The sequence below is a fragment of the Xenopus laevis genome, chromosome 9_10L, assembly GCF_017654675.1.
Source record: "Xenopus laevis strain J_2021 chromosome 9_10L, Xenopus_laevis_v10.1, whole genome shotgun sequence".
NCBI lineage: Eukaryota > Metazoa > Chordata > Amphibia > Anura > Pipidae > Xenopus > Xenopus laevis.
In genome coordinates this window covers 14,517,715-14,539,877 of record NC_054387.1, presented here as the reverse complement: position 1 = coordinate 14,539,877, position 22,163 = coordinate 14,517,715, and the positions used below count along the sequence as shown (strand labels likewise).

General features: G+C 45.7%; 1 long non-coding RNA gene across 2 annotated transcripts in view; it reads left to right on the top strand.

The window, feature by feature from the left end:
- Positions 1–12,805: 12,805 nt before the first annotated feature.
- Positions 12,806–22,163, top strand: part of LOC121398320 — a 50,686-nt gene continuing 41,328 nt past the window's right edge. Inside the window, exons 1-2 of one of the 2 annotated variants that reach the window (XR_005964244.1) lie at positions 12,806–13,017; positions 18,369–18,469. This is a non-coding gene — a long non-coding RNA (uncharacterized LOC121398320). Of the gene's footprint in view, positions 13,018–14,587; positions 14,870–18,368; positions 18,470–22,163 lie in introns of those variants that run through there. The other variant, XR_005964245.1, reaches the window with a different exon arrangement.

Sequence of the window (22,163 nt, the reverse complement as noted above, 5' to 3'; positions counted from 1 at the left end):
AGAGTATGTGACACAGGGAACATAGGGAAGGCAAAGTAAGCACACACAGGGTGCATAGGGAAGGCAGAGTATGTGCCACACAGAACATAGGACAGGCAAAGTAAGGCACTCACAAGGAGCATGGGGCAGCCAAAGTAAGGCACAAACAAGGAGCATAGGGCAGGCAGAGTAAAGCAGACACAGGGATCATTGGACAGGCAGAGTATGGGAGTATGGCACACAGGGAGCATAGGGAAGGCAGAGTAAAGCACACACAGGGTGCATAGGGAAGGCAGAGTAGGCACAAAGGGAGGATAGGGCAAGATGAGAATGGCACAAACAGGGAGTATAGGGCAGGCAGAGTAAGGCACAAAGGGAACATAAGGCAAGCAGAATATGTCAAACACAGGGAGCATAGGGCAGGAAGAGTAAGTCACATATATGGAGCATAGGGAAGGCGAGAGGTATGGCACACACAGGGAGCATAGGGAAGGCAGAGTATGGCACACACAGGGAGCATAGGGAAGGCAGGGTAAGGCACACACAGGGTGCATAGGACAAGCAGAGTATGGCACACACAGGGAGCATAGCACAGGCAGAGAAAGGCACACACAGGAAGCATAGGGCAAGCAGAGTATGACACACACAGGAAACATAGGGTAGGCAGATTAAGGCACATACATGGAGAGTAGGGCAGGCAGAGTAAGACAGACACAGGGAAGCATAGAGCAGACAAGAGTATGGCACAAACAGGGACTCTAGGGCAGGCAGAGTATGGCACATACAGGGAGCATAGGGCAGGCAGAGTATGGCAAACACAAGGGGCATAGAGCAAGAAGAGTATAGCACACACAGGGAGCATATGGAAGGCCAGAGTATGACACACACACAGGGATCATAGGGTAGGCCGAGTATGGTACACACAAGGATCATAGGGCAGGCAGACTATGGAACACACAAACAGGGAGCATAGGGCAGGCAGAGTATGGCACACATGGATCATAGGGAAGGCAAAGTAAAGCAAAGTAAGGCACACACAAGGAGCATGGGGCAGGCAAAGTAAGGCACACACAAGGTGCATAGGGTAGGCAGAGTAAAGCAGACACAGGGATCATTGGACAGGCAGAGTATGGGAGTATGGCACACAGAGGGATCATAGGGAAGGCAGAGTAAGCACACACAGTGTGCATAGGGAAGGCAAAGTAAAGCACACCCAGGGACCATAGGGCAGGCAGAGTATGTGACACAGGGAACATAGGGAAGGCAAAGTAAGCACACACAGGGAGCATAGGGAAGGCAGAGTAAGGCACACACAGGGTGCATACGGAAGGCAGAGTATGGCACAAAGGGAGGATAGGGCAAGATGAGAATGGCACAAACAGGGAGTATAGGGCAGGCAGAGTAAGGCATATATATGTAGCATATGGCAGGCAGAGTATGGCACAAAGGGAACATAAGGCAAGCAGAATATGTCAAACACAGGGAGCATAGGGCAGGCAGAGTAAGTCACATATATGGAGCATAGGGAAGGCAGAGTATGGCAGACACAGGGTGCATAGGGCAGGCAAATTATGGCACAAACAGGGAGCATAGGGAAGGCTGAGTATGGCACACACAAGGAGCATAGGGAAGTCAGGGTAAGGCACACACAGGGTGCATAGGACAAGCAGAATATGGCACACACAGGGAGCATAGCACAGGCAGAGTAAGGCACACACAGGGAGCATAGGGCAAGCAGAGTATGACAAACACAAGGGGCATGGGCATGCAGAGGATGGCACACATAGGGAGCATAGGGCAGGCAGATAACACACATGGTGCATATAGCAAACAGAGTATGGCACGCACAGGGAGTATAGGGCAAGATGAGAATGGCACAAACAGGGAGCATAGGGCAGGCAGAGTATGTGACACAGGGAACATAGGGAAGGCAAAGTAAGCACACACAGGGTGCATAGGGAAGGCAGAGTATGTGCCACACAGAACATACGACAGGCAAAGTAAGGCACACACAAGGAGCATGGGGCAGGCAAAGTAAGGCACACACAAGGAGCATAGGGCAGGCAGAGTAAAGCAGACACAGGGATCATTGGACAGGCAGAGTATGGGAGTATGGCACACACAGGGAGCATAGGGAAGGCAGAGTAAGGCACACACAGGGTGCATAGGGAAGGCAGAGTATGGCACAAAGGGAGGATAGGGCAAGTTGAGAATGGCACAAACAGGGAGTATAGGGCTGGCAGAGTAAGGCATGTATATGTAGCATATGGCAGGCAGAGTATGGCATAAAGGGAACATAAGGCAAGCAGAATATGTCAAACACAGGGAGCATAGGGCAGGCAGAGTAAGTCACATATATGGAGCATAGGGAAGGCAGAGTATGGCAGACACAGGGTGCATAGGGCAGGCAAAGTATGGCACAAACAGGGAGCATAGGGAAGGCGGAGTATGGCACACACAAGGAGCATAGGGAAGTCAGGGTAAGGCACACACAGGGAGCATAGGGCAAGCAGAGTATGACAAACACAAGGGGCATGGGCATGCAGAGGATGGCACACATAGGGAGCATAGGGCAGGCAGATAACACACATGGCGCATATAGCAAACAGAGTATGGCACGCACAGGGAGTATAGGGCAAGATGAGAATGGCACAAACAGGGAGCATAGGGCAGGCAGAGTAAGGAACATATATGGTCCATAGGGCAGGCAGAGTATGGCACAAAAGGAGCATAGGGCAAGCAGAATATGAAGAACACAGGTAGCATAGGGCAGGCAGAGTATGGCACAAAGGGAGCATAGGGCAAGCAGAGTATGACACACAGGGAGCATAGGGCATGCAGAGCATGGTACACATGAAGCATAGGGCAAGCAGAGTATGACACACACAGGAAACATAGGGTAGGCAGAGTAAGGCACATACATGGAGAGTAGGGCAGGCAGAGTAAGGCTGACACAGGGAGCATACAGCAGGCAGAGTATGGCACACACAGGAAGCATAGGGAAGGCAGAGTATGACACACACAGGGATCATAGGGCAGCAGAGTAAGGCACATACAGGGTGCATAGGGCAAGCCGAGTATGGCACACACAAGGAGCATAGGGCAGACTAAGTACGGCACACACAGGGAGCATAGGGCAGACAGAGTAAGGCACACACAGGGATCATAAGGCAGGCAGAGTAAGGCACATAAAGGGAGCATAGGGCAAGCAGAGTATGGAACACCCAGAGAGCAAAGGGCAGGCAGAGTATGGCACACACAGGAAGCATAGGGAAGGCAGAGTATGACACACACAGGGATTATAGGGCAGGCAGAGTAAGGCACATACAGGGTGCATAGGGCAAGCCGAGTATGGCACACACAAGGAGCATAGGGCAGACTAAGTACGGCACACACAGGGAGCATAGGGCAGACAGAGTAAGGCACACACAGGGATCATAAGGCAGGCAGAGTAAGGCACATAAAGGGAGCATAGGGCAAGCAGAGTATGGAACACCCAGAGAGCAAAGGGCAGGCAGAGTATGCAACAACCAGGAAGCATAGGGCAGGCAGAGTATGGCACAAAGTGTGCATAGGGAAGGCAGAGTTTGTAACACAGGGAGCATAGGGAAGGCAAAGTAAGGCACACACAGGGATCATAAGGCAGGCAGAGTAAGGCACATAAAGGGAACATAGGGCAAGCAGAGTATGGAACACCCAGAGAGCATAGGCCAGGCAGAGTATGGTACAACCAGGGAGCATAGGCAGGCAGAGTATAGGGAGCATAGGGAAGGCAGAGTAAGTACACAAAATGTGCATAGGGAAGGCAAAGTAAGTACACAAAATGTGCATAGGGAAGGCAAAGAAAAGCACACCCAGGGACTATAGGGCAGGCAGAGTATGTAACACAGGGAGCATAGGGAAGGAAGAGTAAGCACACACAGTGTGACACACGGAACATAGGTCAGGCAAAGTAAGGCACAGAATAATGCACATATGGGGAGCATAGGGCAGGCAGAGTATGGCACACACAGGGAGCATAGGGCAGGCATAGTATGGCACACAGGGAGCATAAGGCAAGTAGAGTATGGCAAACACAGGGAGCATAGGGCAGGCAGAGTAAGGCACACACGGGGATCATAAGGCAGGCAGAGTAAGGCACACACAGGGAGCATATGGCAGGCAGAGTAAGGCACACACAGGGAGTATAGGGGGGAGTATAGGGCAGGCAGAGTATGTAACACAGGGAGCATAGGTAAGGCAAAGTAAGGCAGACCCAGGGACCATACGGTAGGCAGAGTATGTAACACAGGGAGCATAAGGAAGGCAGAGTAAGCACATACAGGGTGCATAGGGAAGGCAGCGTATGTGACACATGGAACATAGGGCAGGCAAAGTAAGGCACACACAGGGAGCAAAGGGCAGGCAAAGTAAGGCAGACACAAGGAGCATAGGGCAGGCAAAGTATGGCAGACACAAGGAGCATTGGACAGGAAGAGTATGGCACACACAGGGAGCATAGGGAAAGCAGAGTATGGCACACACACAGAGCATAGGGAAAGCAGAGTAAGGCACACACAGGGTGCATAGGAAAGGCAGAGTATGTGACACATGGAACATAGGGCAGGCAAAGTAAGGCACACACAGGGAGTAAAGGGCAGGCAAAGTAAGGCAGACACAAGGAGCATAGGGCAGGCAAAGTATGGCAGACACAAGGAGCATTGGACAGGAAGAGTTTGGCACACACAGGGAGCATAGGGAAAGCAGAGTATGGCACACACACAGAGCATAGGGAAAGCAGAGTAAGGCACACACAGGGTGCATAGGAAAGGCAGAGTATGTGACACATGGAACATAGGGCAGGCTGAGTAAGGCACACACAGGGAGCATGGGACAGGCAAAGTATGGCACATACAGGGAGCATAAGGCAGGCAGAGTATGGCACACCAGGAGCATAGGGCAGGCCGAGCATTGCCCACAGGGAGCAAAGGGCAAGCACAGTATGGAAAACACAGGGAGCATAGCGCAGGCAGAGTATGGAACATACAGGGAGCCTATATAGGGAAGGCAGAGTAAGGCACACACAGGGAGCATAGGGAAGGCAGAGAAAGGTACACACAGGGAGCATAGGGCAGGCAAAGAAAGGGACACACACACATGTCTCATAAGGCAGGCAGAGAATAGCACACACGGGAAGCTTAGCGCATGCAGAGTAAGGCACAGACAGGGAGCATAGTGCAGGTAGCTTATGGCACACACAGGGAGCATAGGGCAGGTAAAGTATGGCACACACAAGGAGCATGAGGCAGGCAGAGTAAGGCACACACAGGAAGCATAGGGCAAGCAGAGTATGGAACACACAGGAAGCATAGGGAAGGCTAAGTATGGCACACACAAAGATCATAGGGACAGCAGAATAAGGCACACACACAGGGTGCATAGGGCAGACAGAGTATGGCACACAGGGAGCATAGGGAAGGCAGAGCATGGCATACACAGGGAGCATAGGGCAGGCAGGGTATGGCACACACACATGGAGCATATTGTAGGCAGCGTATAACACACACAGGGAGCATAGGGCAGGCAGGGTATGGCAAACACACATGGAGCATATGGTAGGCAGAGTATGACACACACAGGGAGCATAGGGCAGGCAGAGTATGGAACATACAGGAAGAATAGGGAACGCCGAGTATGGCACATACAGGAAGTACAGGGATGGCAGAGTAAGGCACACACTGGCTGCATAGGGCAAGCAGAGTATGGCACACACAGGGAGGATAGCGCAGGTCGAGTAGGGCACACACAGGGAGCATAGGGTAGGCAGATTAAGTTACACACACACAGAGTGCATGGCAAGTAGAGAATGGCACACACAGGGAGGAAAGGGCAAGCAGAGTATGGCAAACACAGGGAGCATAGTGCTGGCAGAGTATGGCACACAGGGTGCATAGGGCAGGCAGAAAAAGGTACACACAGGCAGCATATGGCAGGCAGTGAAAGGGACATGCACACATGGCACATAGGGCAGAGTATGGCACACAGGGAGCATAGGACAGGCAGAGTAAGGCACACACAGAGAGCATAGGGCAGGCAGCATACTGCAGGCAGAGTAAGGCACAGACAGGGAACATAGGGCAGGTAGCGTGTGGCACATACAGGGAGCATAGGGCAGGTAGAGTATGGCACACACAGGGAGCATAGGACAGGCAGAGTAAAGCACACACCCAGCATCGGGGAGGCAGTATTAGGCTGGCAGAGTAAGGCACATACAGGGAGCATAAGGCAGGCAGAGTATGGCGAACAGGGAGCAAAGGGCTAGCACAGTATGGCACAGGGAGCATAGCACAGGCAAAGTAAGGCACACACAGGGAGCATAGGGAAGGCAGAGTAAGGCACACACAGGGAGCATAGGGCAGGCAGAGAAAGGGACATGCACACATGGCGCATAGGGCAGGCAGAGTATGGCACACAGGGAGCATAGGGCGGGCAGAGTATGGCACACACAGGGAGTATAGGGCATGTAGAGTAAGGCACAGACAGGGAGCATAGTTCAGGTAGCTTATGGCACACACAGGGAGCATAGGGAAGGTAGAGTATGGCACACACAGGGAGCATAGGGCAAGCAGAGTATGGAACACACAGGAAGCATAGGGAAGGCTGAGTATGGCACACACACGGAGCATATGGTAGGCAGAGGATGACACACACAGGGAGCATAGGGCAGGCAGAGTATGGAACATACAGGAAGAATAGGGAACGCCGAGTATGGCACACACAGGAAGCATAGGGATGGCAAAGCAAGGCACACACCGGCTGCATGGGGCAAGCAGAGTATGGAACACACGGGGAGCATAGCAGGTCGAGTAGGGCACACACACAGCGAGCATAGCAGATTAAAGTACACAGACAGAGCATATGGCAGGTAGAGAATGGCACACACAGGGAGCATAGGGCAGGCAGAGTATGACACACACGCACAGAGCATGGGGTAGGCAGAGTATGGAACACACAGGAAGCATTGGGAAGGCAGAGTAAGGCACACACAGGGTACATAAGGCAAGCAGAGTATGGCACACACAGGGAGCATAGCACAGACTGAGTAAGGCACACACAGGGAGCATAGGAAAGGCAGAGTAAGGCACACAGGGTGCATAAGGCAGGAAGAGTAAAGTACACAGAGGGAGCATAGGGAAGGCAGAGTATGGCAGACAAAGGGTGGATATTGCAGGAAGAGTATGGCAGACACAGGGAGCATAGTGCAGGCAGAGTAAGGCACACGGCGCATACGGCATGTAAAGTATGGCACCCAGGGAGCATAGGGCAATGGCACACAGGGAACATAGGGCAGGCAGAGTATGGCACACAGGGAGCCTAGGACAGGCAGAGTATGGCACACAAAGAGAGCATAGGACAGGCAGAGTAAGGCACACGGCGCATAGGGCAGGCAGTGTATGGCACACACAGGGAGCATAAGAAAGGCAGAGCATGGTACGCGCAGGGTGCATAGGGCAGGCAGAGTATGGCAAATACAGGTAGCATAGGGCAGGCTGAACTATTCTCCCTTTGTGGGTCATAATCTGCCTGCCCTATGCTACCTGTGTGTGCCATACTCTGCCTGCCCTATGCTCCCTGTGTGTGCCATACTCTGCCTGCCCTATGCTCCATGTGTGCCATACACTGCCTGCCCTATGCGCCTTGTGCCTTACTCTGCCTGCCCTATGCTCTCTTTGTGTGCCATACTCTGCCTGTCCTAGGCTCCCTGTGTGCAATACTCTGCCTGCCCTATGTTCCCTGGGTACCATACTCTGCCTGCCCCATGCTCCCTGGGTGCCATACTTTACATGCCCTATGTGCCGTGTGCCTTACTCTGCCTGCACTATGCTCACTTTGTGTGCAATATAATGTCTGTCCTATGCTCCCTGTGTGCCATACACTGCCTGCCCTATGCTCCCTGGGTTTGCCATACGTTGCATGCCCTATGCTCCCTGTGTGTCATACTCTGCTTGCCCTATGCTCCTTGTTGTGCCTTACTCCGCCTTTCCTATCCTTCCTGTGTGTGCCTTACTCTGCCTGCCCCATGCTCCCTGTGTGTGTCATACTCTGCTTGCCCTATGTTCCCTGTGTGTTATGATTTGCATGCCCCATGCTCCCAGTGTGTGCAATACTCTGCCTGCCCTATGCTCCTTTTGTGCCATAATCTGCCTGCCCTATGATCCCTGTGTGTTACAAGCTGAGTATGACACACACAGGGACCATAGGGAAGGCAAAACAGAGCAGGAGACAGTGAATCCTAAGGAGACATGGAAACCGATCAGGACCACTCTAAGATGTTCTACATACAGTGACACAGTGCTGGTGCCCCTTCAGCAGTTACATGCGTGTGAACAGGTGAACAATGTGTGGGCAGTTTTAGTCTGGGTCTCAGGTGTGAACAGTACAGGGCTTTTAGGGGTGTAAACAATCGAGGTGTCACAGGTGTGAACAATGCAGGGGGGATTACATGTGTGAACAGTACAGGTTATTACAGTCTGAATTCAACTCTTAAACAATGCAGGGGTCAGTTAAACTCTGTAGTGATACCTTTTAAGGTCTACATATAGTAAGCAGAGACAGCTATAACCAACATGCTCAAAATGGATGGGATAAAGTGCTAAGATATTCTAAATCACTTTGCACCCCCTTAATAAAATTGGTGTTTTTGTGAGGAATTGCAGAGAGCTGTGAATATCTTCAGGGGGATGTTTAAATACATAAATGGAATAAACAGCAGGCTGGCCAGATGCATTTGTGTGTAGGAATACAGATTTTTTTGTGTGCTCCACAATTTGTTGCACAAGCTAGTGTCAGCGGGTATACAGTATTTTAATGGATTGTTGCCTGTTCAGCCTTGGGTATTTATGCCCTAAAATGTGGTATTTAAGGTTAGAAAAATATATCCCGGTAGTTTAGTGGTTATGCACAAAAACCTAATAGCAGCATCTCTGGGGATTTTTACTCATCCCTGTAATAAGTGGGATTTACTGTATTATTCATTCACGTCCTTTGCTGCAAATCTCCAGGGATAAGCAGGACATCTAGGGAAATATAATATCTCAACAGATAACAGTATAAAGGGCCAGAAATATCTATGCTGCTATTGTTTTATGGCATCTCTCTGTACAGGCTATGAGCAAACTTAGGGGGCTGTTCCTGCTGAATTGTACTTAGTACAGGGGAATAACTATGCTGCCATAGTTTTATGGCATCTCTCTGTACAGACTATGAGCAAACTTAGGGGCTGTTCCTGCTGAATTGTGCTTAGTACAGGGGAATAATTATGCTGCCATAGTTTTATGGGATCTCTCTGTACTGGCTATGAGCAAACTTAGGGGACTGTTCCTGCTGAATTGTGCTTAGTACAGGGGAATAATTATGCTGCCATAGTTTTATGGGTATCTCTCTGTACTGGCTATGAGCAAGTATAAGACTCAACTGAACAACCAAATTAGTAGGTCCCCGTGCTCCACCGTCCTTATGTGTTTTGCACCTCTGGGCTCTTCATCAGAAGAGATCATCAGAAGAGGCTGTTCCTGCTTATTGGAGGGGAATACTTATGCTGGTTTATTTTTTTCTATTTACAATCAGTACATTACACAAGGTGCACTGGTCCCTCCTCTTTATAAATAACTGAACCCCCTGTGAACATGCTGATGTTTTCATTTATAAAAAAAAAAAACTTTAAATGAATCTATTTTCTGTCAAAGTCGTTCCAAGGGGGTTGCGCAGGTTGGGGCTCTAGACATGTTGCTGGAACATATGCAAATGAGGTGCTGAGAGATCTGGATGGAGATCTCCAGGTATGGAAGATCCAGGATTGTTTAATTAGCATTTCCAAGGGCAAATCGGTAGAAATGAAATTAATTACAGCTGATGTATGTTACCTTGTTATGAGCTAAGGGGGCCCAGTCTGAAGGCCAGTTAGGGTGAGATTTGGGGTGAGTGCTTATTTGTGCCCTGGGTACTCCTGGAACTATAGCAGGATGACTGTTACCCCAATGTTTCTATATATCTGTAACCTTGTTATGAGCTAAGGGGGCCCAGCCTGAAGGACCAGTTAGGGTGAGTGCTTATTTGTACCCTGGAGCTATAGCAGGATGACTGTTCCCCCCAAGTATGACTGACTGTAGTACACAGTAAAATAGTAAGTTAGGTTAAAAAAAAAAAACACATGTCCATCAAGCTCAACCTTTTATGTCTATATATAACCAGCCTAACTACTAGTTGATCCAGAGGAAGGCAAACCCCCCCCCTCCATTTGAAGCCTCTCCAATTTGCCTCAGAGGGGGAAAAGTCCTTCCTGATTCCAAGATGGCAACCAGACCAGTCCCTGGATCAACTTGTACTACGAGCTATCTTCCATAACCTGGCATTCCCTCATATGCATGATTTTACATTTATCAACACAATCTCATCTGCCACTTAGCTGCCCAGATTGCCAGTTTGTCAAGAACCTGTTGCAAGTGCCACATCCTGGATGGAATGAATTGGACTGGATAGTTTTGTGTCCTCTGAAACACTGATACATTACTTACAATACCCTCCCCTAAGTCATTAATAAACAAGTTAAAAAAGAGGACCCAGTACAGGGAGGGCCTAACTAAGAACTTTACTCCAAGCAGAGAATGCTTTGGCAAAAACCAAAAAGATCACATCAACTGCAACAAGACTGTCCAGCATGTTATTTATCTCATCATAAAAAGCAATACAGTTTGTCTGACATGACTATCCTTCATAAAACCATGCTGATTACTGCTCATAATTCCATTCTCCAGAACATAATTTTGAATGTGATGCCTTAACAAGCTTTCAAATAACTGGCCTATCACAGATGTCAAACTTACAGGACTGTAATTGCCAGGCAGAGATCATAATCCCTTTTTTAATATAGTAATTATATGAGTTTTCCTCGAATCCAATGATGGGTGAAGGAGGAGCAAAACACCAAGTACATAACTGCTCTAAAACATTATGCATTGTGGGCCCTCAACCCAAACATTTATGACAGATAACACTTGCTTGTCCTATAGGAAACATTTGGGGGTTCTGTCTCCTTGTGTAACACATTATTTGCTCAGGCGGAAAATACAGACATCAGGTTTAACCCTTGGCCAAAAACTTTCCTTCGTAGTTGTCAGAGGCAGGAAAGTGATAATTTTAGAAATAAAGTTCAGAAATAATTACAAATCCCCAAAGTAGATTGTTTCCCAAAATGTTAACACCAGTTGTGAATTATGTGGCCAAAGCATTTCTGCTGATCATGGTGTGGCTATTCTCCATCTGATTCAATAGGGGCCAAAGGACACCCTGGATTTAATGGGTAGGTTCCTTGCACAGTTGATGTAGTGCAAGTGTCTACGTGATTTGCTCATTGGGTGGCACAATATCAATGCTATACAACTAAATGGCACAAATGGAGAAAGTATAATTGTGCTGTTTATGCGTCCTCACATTGGCTATATTGCAATCGGCCTTCCCACCCCCTGGCTGCATTTTGTGCAAATCAGCTTTTTTTTTTTTTTGATGTAACTAATCTTTTATACCTAAGACATTTGAGAGACTTGTGGGCTCCTCAGCTTTCCACAGGGGCTAAGCACAAGCACCAGGAGACCCACAGCCAGAGAGATCTAAATATCAGAGCCGATATAAATTCTGCCTTGTACTGACTCCAGAAGGAACGCTCAGGAGCACTATAAGAGACTGAATGCTTCTCTGGGACACCATGCCCTCCACTGGGTTATCCTACTTCATCTCCTGCAAGAGAAATGGGGCATGGGAGATAAGCAAAACTGCAACTAGGGAATAATTGTAGGTAAATATCAATCCATGGACGGGTTGCTGTGCCCAGCAAAGGAACAATGGCAGAAATAGTGTTCACTATAATGCAAGAATCTCAAATAATTCTCATCCATAAACAAACCTTTAGATCAGTTAAAGTATCAGGGGTGTCTTGGGCATAGCCCGCAGTGCTGCCAGCAAAAAGAAGAAAATGTTAGGAAATTCTGACCCAAGTCTACATTAAATGAAAAGTGCATTATTTCGGTTTACATTAGCCAGATTCCACACTCCAACTGCAGATAAACAACAAATTAAAAAAATTGGATCAAGACATGGGGATTGTCCCACAATGCAGCTCATTGGGACATTCCCTGGTATCCTGGCACCACCCTGAAAAGGAGATTTTTCCCAACACTGTTATCCATCAGGGCACTGTAACCAAACAAAGCAACCAATAAGGTTAAGGTGAGTTTGCTTAAAACAGCTGCAGCCCTATTGAAAAGTATTAGTTCAACAACAGCTGAAGTGTCAGACTTTGGACCTCCTACTTTAAATACATGATGAGACCTTACAAAGTCCAGTTTGCTATTGGTTTCACTGCAGTCCAGAAAGTATTGAGTATATGAAAAGAGGTTGCAGTTCCAGAAGAGTTAAAAGGGCTTTAGATTTCACAGGAGTTGCTCAGAGGAACATCAGGTGTTATCAGTGGCCTTTCACACTGCAAGGCTGACCATACATAGCACATAGTGTAGGCAAGCGGAGACATCTCTTTATTTGGCCTGCCTAAAAATAACCCAACAACAAGGAGACAGGCCAAGTCTGGAGCAGGCAGTACTAGAAGTGAATGGGCAGAGAGAAGGAAGGATCCACTGGCCCTCCCAACGTTGCCCCGTGGCAGCTGGCAGGTTATTTTTGCCATGGATTTACTAAATATGGTCAGGGAGGGAAATGGCATTAGAAGAGGCCACTTGCCAGTGTCTCACATTCTCAGCTGGATATATAAGGACTTGAAATGTGGAAAACCCTTCCCGATGGGTTTTTTTTAATTCTCTTTTTGCTAATGGACATTTCAGCCCCACCCCCTACAATTCCCATCATGCTTAGCTGAGACCTTCACCTTTTCTCCTGGGTCATATATTGCCTTTATATCATTTGGGATTTCCTATTCATAAGAATGAAGACTGATCATGGCTAAAGCTGTAGCGGAGGTGCTATGATGGAACTAGAAAAGGTTACTTTCAAGTAAGTTTTTTGGATGTGACCCATGATTTAGAAGACTACTTAGCTCATAACAAGGTTACATACATATATATATATATATATATATATATATATATATATATATATATATATATATATATATATATAAACATTTGGGTAACAGTCACCTGCTATAGTCCCAGGGGTACCCAGGGCACAAATAAGCACTCACCCCAAATCTCACCCTCACTGGCCTTCAGACTGGGCCCCCTTAGCTCATAACAAGGTTACAGATATATAGAAACATTGGGGTAACAGTCACCTTGATATAGTTCCAGGGGTACCCAGGGTACAAATAAGCACTCACCCCAAATCTCCCCCTAACTGACCTTCAGACTGGGCCCCTTAGCTCATAACAAGGTAACAGATATATAGAAACATTTCGGTAACAGTCACCTGCTATAGTTCCAGGGGTACCCAGGGTACAAATAAGCACTCACCCCAAATCTCACCCTCACTGGCCTTCAGACTGGGCCCCCTTAGCTCATAATAAGGTTACATATATAGAAACACTGGGGTAACAGTCATCCTGCTATAGTTCCAGGGGTACCCAGGACACAAATTAGCATTTGCCCCAAAACTCACTTGAACTGGTCTTCAGGCTGGGCCCCCTTAGCTCATAAGGTTACATTTCTATAGAAATATTGGGATAAGTCACCCTGCTATAGTTCCAGGGGTACCCGGGGCACAAATAAGCACTAGTTACCAAGCAGTGTATCTGTCCGTCACCCTCACCAGTTGTTCCTATAGCAGTAGCTTTAGGGTTCTTACCCAAAGGGCAGTCAGGGTGAGGTTTGGGGAGAAGGACAAATTATTCTAACAGCCTGACAGTCAGTTAGGGTAAGTTAGGGTTATTTGCTGTAACATATGTTATTAGATCTAAGACTGAATGGCTATTTAGCTGTGCTTTCTTTTATATTTATCTATCTATCTATATATATATATATATATATATATATATATATATATATATCTATCTATCTATATAAAACCTTGCTACTAGGGGGGTCCTCTAAAAGAGGGGCTTAAACTGAAGAAGTCAGAAAACCACTACAACTAGACATGCCATGGACCTTTGTCTGCACATTGGATGCAGTTAGGCAAGTCTAATACACATATCATGGCTGGCTAGTCACATTACAATCTATAGGTTGTGTGACTGCAACATCCTCCACACAGGGCAGCACAAGCAGACCCTAAAATTCTTTCCTGTAAATGCTTTAATAAAAAGGCTAAAACATCAATGATCTAAATGCAAATGGGACACACTGGGGCTGAACTGCATTTTCCAACACCAGAAAGAGCACAGCGCATAAATATGCCTAAACCCCCAGCACGGCACATGGCCCCTGGACATTTAACTAGGCTTTGAATGCTGCTTTTATTTCATGCCCCCCTGAACGTGCCACTCCCAGGTCAGCCTGGGGGCTCTCTATCCCTAGGCCCTCTGTCCCATCCCTGTACAGGTCCATCCTCAGGGAAGATGCACAAACAACTGGGCTCTGTTGAGGTGTTCACTCTCAGAGTGTTGCTTGTGCGAGTGTGTGTGTATATAGGAGTGTGAGTGTATGGGGAGGTGGAGAAGCAAATGAGGAGGAGGTGGCAGTCTTGTATTTTTTTCATCTCAAAGTGTGCACTAATACCATTCCAAGGCCTGTTCTCCCTTCCCTTCCTGCATTAGAGATTGGCTCTGGGAGAGGGGAAGGCGTTTGCAGCATAATATTACCTTGTGATTCTATGACCCTCCTCTATGCATCCCTAACTCTCAAAAGCTGATTCAGCTTTCAGCTTGTGCTCTGGTGACTCCAATGCTGCAACAGACTCTTCTGGCTGGGTATGTTCACTCTCTCTCACCCATCTTATGCTTGCACCGGCTCAGCTTGCTCGCTCTCATGCAAATGCAGCGACCTTACCTGCTCCATTCAAACTTAGCTGGTGACTTTAAATGAGAGCATCCGTAGCCCTATGTGGGTGCATGCGTTGTTTTGGGGGGGGGGTGTAAAAATGCATCTTTTTGTAGGGTCTGTACAGGAAAAATTGCTTAGTGTAGAATTGTGCAGAGCCAGCAATTAAACTGGATGCATCAGGGCTGAGAGCGTACAACTTTGACATGTAATCGTTCAGCTGGCGTAACCGCTTCGCTGCCAGCGGAGGCCTTGCATTCCAATACATAGCTGCTTCTTTACTGTGTCCGGCTGGGAATGGGTTAAGGAGACTTTGGTAGAGAATCATCAGGGCAGGCAATATTGCATGGGGGCTGCACAGAACAGTGCACTCATTTAATCAGCAGCCAACACTACTGTATGGAAATAGATGTGACCCTGTGCCGACGACTATTTTCTTTGCTTGCAGTATAGTGCTGCTCTGTTCCACCTGCACCGCTTCCCTGCCCGCCCCTTGCCTTTGCCATATTTTTGGCAAAATATTCATATTTAGACAATCTGGAAGTTGAAAATAAAAATGCAGAGAGCCGTGTCAGAATAACATAGCTTCCTATAATCTTGCACGTATAGTATAGAAATCCCAGTAGTGGGGTCTTCACGGGTTCTAGGCGAGGAATAAAATATAAGGTGAGGGATGCCAGGGCCTGGCTGCTCAGCCGATTTTATTTACACCTCATTCCTATTTTAAACTGAGAATTGATGGCCAGGGATCTTTACTCTATGCGCCTTGCCATTCTGCATTTAAATTGCATTAAAGTCACGCACGCAGGGGAAACACAAGATATTAATTGACATCAGTCAGTCCTGGTGCAATGGATCAGGCAGCTCAATGCTGAATTGTGAATTGGTGTGTCCCCAGTTCAAAGACTGAGGTTCAGAGTAGGTTAAGTATTTAATAGCAGGTCATTATCCGAAGTAGCGCCCCAGAAATATATTCTTTATGGGGTATAAGAGAGAGACAAGCCAGCATAGGGCTGTGATTTCTGTGGGAGGAGGAGACCAATCTCAGAGCATGGTGTGAGCAGAACAGCAAACTTGGTGAAAGTTTGGAGCCTCAGGGCATGGGTATCACTAGAATATTTCATGTCCCCACCCTGACTTTTTATGTTATAGTAAGTAAATCATTGAAAGGATGTTTAACCTTGAAGATAACTTCTTTTTTTCACAGTATGCAAATTTGTTTCCCAAAATGATTGGATTTCCTCTGTCCCCATTCACATGCTATTGGCTAGCGGAAATAGTTCTTCCTTCATGGTCAGGTACACATAGAACTCCAGCCACCTTTACTGTGGAAGGGAAACTGGTGTAGCATGTTACAGTCAGAAGGTCTCTGGTTAGGTACGGTGTAGCTATTTAAAGAAATCGATTAAGATTTATTCATAGTCAAATATAGGTGCCCATATAACAGGCATATATAATATGGGCAGGCTTCCTTCATTGCCATGTGCTGCACTGTGTAAATGTATGGAGGCACTGCAACACTTTCAAAGCCAGGCAGACTGCATGAATCTGCCCTAACCAATAACTGCCTGCATTCAGCAGAACAAGTAATTTAACCCTTTAAGTGCCAGCAAGACTGCAAGGGGGGAGGGAGACGGGAATTTCTGTTGGTACACAATATACAGTGTTACGTTAGAAGTTGTGCTGAAGGCAGGCTGCTATCAGTAAGAAATGACTCCTATAACTCAGCTTGGCTTGGGAACTGTTCCGGTGCATCCAGGTGTCATGGGGACACCTATATTATTAACCTGCACTTAGCCGCTAACTTTAGAATTCCTTTTCACTCAAAAAATGGGGGTCAGAAAAGCCTTTTTTAACCACTATTTTGGCACATCACAGACCCGGATCTCACATTTCTAATAATCACGTTTGGTCCCATTCAAAGCTTTACAAAAGACACTTGCATCACTTACACAAGTCCACTACCACTAACAACCCCAAATCAAATACACAACGTGGCAAACCCTCACTCGAAAACGTGAATGTCTTCACATTTGTTTAAAAATCATTTAAAAAAATAATCTAGGATTATATATATAATTTGTAACCACAGATCAATGGAACTGTACTGTACAAAACGCATTTGAACATCTGGTCTGCTGACTGCAGCCACGGAGTCTACTGCTGATGTAAAGGGTTAACCTTTGGCTATGCTACACAGGGTACAGCAAATGGTTAACAGAGAAGCTATAAGTGATGTGTTTCAGTTCAGGCCACTAATGCTTATAGTAACAGAACAGGGTGGTATAGGGGCTTCATTGCTGCAGTGCCCTCCTGCAGGATATATAGGTTGGGTTGAGCGCTGACAGCAGTGCAAGGTCTGAGCATTTATCCCTGGAAAATTCAATCAAAAAAAAGTATTCTAATTAGCACATAGGTTAAATTGCCCTCGCAATTATATATACCCTCTGGTTATACAGAGGTTCCTTATTACAGGACCAGGGCCAGCTATATATACATTAAATAAACCCAATAGGCTGGTTTTGCTTCCAATTGGGATTAATTATATTTTAGTTTGGAACAAGTACAAGGTACTGTTTTATTATTACAGAGAAAAATGAAATACTTTTTTAAAAATTGGATTATTTGGATAAAACGGAGTCTATGGGAGATTCCAAAAAATGAATATTGCTGCAATTCTTTTTAGTTTTTCCTTAGAGTTTTTTTCCCCCCAAGATATTTAAATAGAATATTCCAGTAACCTAATTATTTTCCTTGGCAAGAAAAGCCATGAGGTTTGACCATGACATACACCATGAGCCAGTGGTTGATTGATATTGCTTTGCCATCAAAAAAATTAAAATATTCCCAGAACCCATAAAGTATCCCTTATCATGATCCTACACGCACTTGCCATTAGATCCCCGGCTCAGTTGCTGAAATGGGGCTTTCTCTATGGCAAAAGGCATTGCACCAAGCTCGTCAGGAAGGCTTTGCACGCTTTAGTAATTTTACTTAAATCGCCTTTAAAGGGTTCATTACAAAAATAGCAGCAGTATTCATTAAGAGTGAAGCAGCCATTGCTCGTTTGCCTGTAAATTGCTATTGATCTGAGTGGTGTGTGCGACGTAGGTGGGAGGAGAGGGAGTTGAGGCAGGTAAGTTGACCGTCTGAGAATACCATTATAGCGGTGCTGAGTGAGCAGTACAGTGACCTCTCTTGCTGTGCCACATGTCTAAATCCAGCCCATAATAGCCTCCCATTCAGTGTGATCATCACTTTCCCTGGTGGCACTCATTCTACATTGTTTGTGGAGCTTTAAAGCTCAGGGTGGCTGCAAAGGAAAGAGTGAGCAGGGAGAGAGACAGAGAGAGAGAGGTGAGAGACCTCCAGGCACGGGCCTGTATCCGGCCTCTTCTCTGAGCTGCCCTGATTTATCTCTCATTTCAGATGCCCGGAATGAGCTTGTGCTTCTATGGGAAACATAATGGGCACTGCCAGTAAGTGACTTAGAAAATGGGACATCACCAGGCCACTGTGGAACCACAGAGGTAAGAGGAATTTTCCCCCTTGTTCTTGTTGTACCACTAATGAATTCTGTCTCTTTTGCTTGAACGTGTTTAACCCTTTCTGGACTGACTGCCAGCTAACCCTTTCCGCCCACAAACATTAGCGCGCTGACTGCCCAAAACACTAGTTCAGTGCCGTTCTGCTGCTGCAGAATTAACTGGGGTTTTTTTTTTTAATTTAAGGGGGGTACAATGTGATGCGAAACGTAGTCAACTCATTTTGTGCGGCTTTGAAGTTTTGGGACAACTGTGATATATAACCCATGGCCACTAAGGCAGAACAACTAAGGGCAGTGATTGATAAGGTTTTGCAGACTGTATATAAATGTGGATAAAGTGCATGAAGCTTGAAATGCATAAGGACAAAATTGCTCTTACCTGCCTGGAGTCATATTGTAGGTGCAGTAATGCATGCGAGTGCCATTTATAGAATATATATATCTGTATTTATATAAAGGACAGATGGCTTTAAGTAGAGTGTATATGTACTCTGCCACTACACAATACTCTTCATATAATACATACTCTATTACATGGATGTCAAAACTGAAACTATTAAGCCACCCCTAAAAGCTGATGGCCCACAACAACGGCCAAGATCACCGGCTCAGCGCTTAATGTAGCTTATAATATCCACGGTTTCCTACTCTTCAGCATACGTATCCCCTGCCAAGTGAAAAAATATCCACGGCTGTGAAACTGCTGTGATTTCACTACTACGCAGTCTTGTAAATAAGGATAGTACGCACCAGACACTGCGTGTTAAACGGTATTAATCCCCAGAACGGGCAGGGCACATTCAATTAATGAACTATTACCAATTTCGAATTTGACTTTTCATTTTTTAATTTAAAATGTTAAATTCAAACAAAACCTCACCATACTACCCTTATTCTATAAATTTTATGGACTGGGAAGGTACCAACATAGCATGAAAATTCTCTTGAGCAGAGCTGCATAATGCACCGGTCTAAGCAGGTCTATCGTTGTTCAGTTGCTTATTCCCATACATAATAAAGTCATTCAGATACATGATGAAGCATAATAAAGTCTGTCACATACATGAGACTTCACAGAAAGCCATATATCCATATAACTGCTAAGTTAGCTATTGCACCATTTACTATATCTGCACAATAAGCTACTTAGATACTGCCTTATCCTTCTATGGTACTGTACATGTACTGTAAATAGTCATATCCTTCCGTATCCCTGCACTGTAAACACAAACACCATTCCACACACCTGCTTAGTAAACACATTCATCTTTTCACATACCTGTACATTCATTGTAAACCAGTTTGCATAATATCGGTGGCCCTACATGATAGAGGGATATGCTGCCTCCTGTATAACAACTGTCAAATATACCGATTCTGTCCCTCCGTAGATACCAGATATAGAATACGCCCTACAGTGCATGCCCTTGGGAGGATTTGGGGAGCTTGTTGTCTGTTTGCTAGAATAAGATTGGTGTTGCATCACACAGATCCTGAATTAAACTTGAACTTGGTGCCTCCTATTACCCAGCTTCCCCGGTGCTTCCTGCAGTTCTGGACCCGGACTGTCACCCTGTTTGGGAGACATACTTCTTTATATGTCCATATGAAAGTGCCAATGCTATGGAATGTAAAGAAGTATGTATCTCCGATAGGGTTTGCTGCAAAGTCACTATACGGGGGAGATCTGCTGCCCTACTGTTCTGCACTGGATATCGCTTATTTGCATGATTAGCAAAGCACATTGTGAGACCGCAAAAGTTCTGCTGGGGCTACTAGGAGCCACACTAGGATGGCTTTTCCCACCCAGGCCACTCTGCCATAGATCTGATTCTAATAAAGACCTCCAGATCTAAAAAATAGATTCATACATTTGGACATTGCAATGGGTAAACTTGACTGTTCAATAAAAAAGGGGGGCACATGAGAAAAGCTGGAAGCCCTTATGTGCAATATATGCCAATGATATGATTACAAAAGCTTTGCTGACTAAACAGGGAATTGTCCTGGTGCCAGAAAGTTCAGGCCTGCTCTAACAAATTGTGCTCCAGTCCAGCTCACAAAGGGTTAGCAATGGGGGGGGGGGTTTGGAAAATCCCTGACCTAGCAGAGTAGGAGAAAAGTCAATTGATGATCTTGTACTGGTGTGTGTATTGTTGTAGCACTTTGACTGTGTCAGCAGGTGGACCTACTCATCAGGACATTAAATATTCAAAGAGCTGACTGCGGCAGGGCCAGTGAGAGGCACCACCAGGCAAAACTAGCCGACCACCTTTTGTTTCCTTAAATCCAGGGGTCTCTGGCATTGGCTCTTTCATCCTAATCTCATGCACACAACCCCCACTACACACTCTGTGTTCACAATGGAACAGGGTTTTAAAAAAAAAACAGAAACTCTATATATACCGATGCAGCCGGCTTTAACTAGATATTTGTCTCTCTTCGTTCCAAATTTGAGCACACAGCCATGTTAAAATTGCACAAAGGTTTGGTCACCTGCACATCAATGAGGGTTCACACCCCACATATAGTGCACGTATGCAAATGTGTGTGACGTTTCCTGCACTGCTGTGTTGTAGAATCTCCCTTCTAAATTATTCTCAATGATTCTCCAAGGTGCCATTTGTTTGTTTTACCCTTAGTAGTAAATAAGGTCAGATCTTTGTACCATATGTGCAGGGAACAGTTACATAGTTCATTTGGGTTGAAAAAAATAAAGTCCATCAAGTTTGAAGCCTCCAAATGAATTGCTATACACATATATACACATACAGACCTATCTATACACTGTAGATCTTAAGATCACAATAACCATGAATATTATGTTCAAAAAAATCAACCCTCTTAATGGAGTAGAATCTGCTATCACACCGTCTCACTTTACCAAATAGATTTCTGCACTAGGGCAAGCAGTAATTAAATCACACAAAAACTTGTGTCCATGTTTACTGAGCCTTAACCCATGGCAGACCCAAGTCTAGTAACTTTGGGAGCACAAGCCTAATGTACAGCATGACACGTCCTTACACCAGGAATCAAGGGATGGAGAATTATATGCCATTCAGTCTCTTACTTTGATTTTAAGTACCCTGATTTTAAGTTTTTTATTTGTGGCCCCATAAATTTATAATGCATTTCAATGGGTGCATTTCCATGATTCTAAGTAATGTTTTCCCAGATTTACATCAAAATGTTGTCCTGATATACCCAAAAACTGCTTTTTTTCCTCTATGAATTATTATTTGTGAAATAAAGAGGTTTAAAAAAAACTAACCAAATGTATATTTTGCCATGGTTAAATGGTCAATTCCAATTAGTCTGCCCCTTATACAGTCCTGCACCAATCACTTATTGCTTTAGGTTGTGTATGTGACTGACAGAGAGTCTTGCACATGCCCCCCATAGTGTAACATTAACACTGCAATGCTTAACCCTTGTTATTAACACAGTAAATATTATTTCTCAAAGTAAAACGGACTCCTTTAACACATTTCCATTATTTTACATTTACCTGGATTTTACATAATTAATGTGTGTATATATATATATATATATATATATATATATATATATATATATATATATATATATATATATATATATAATCCACGAGACAGCCAGCACTCTCGTTAAATGGTTTAAGGTGCCTGGGTGCAGTATCAAAATTTCGATATATC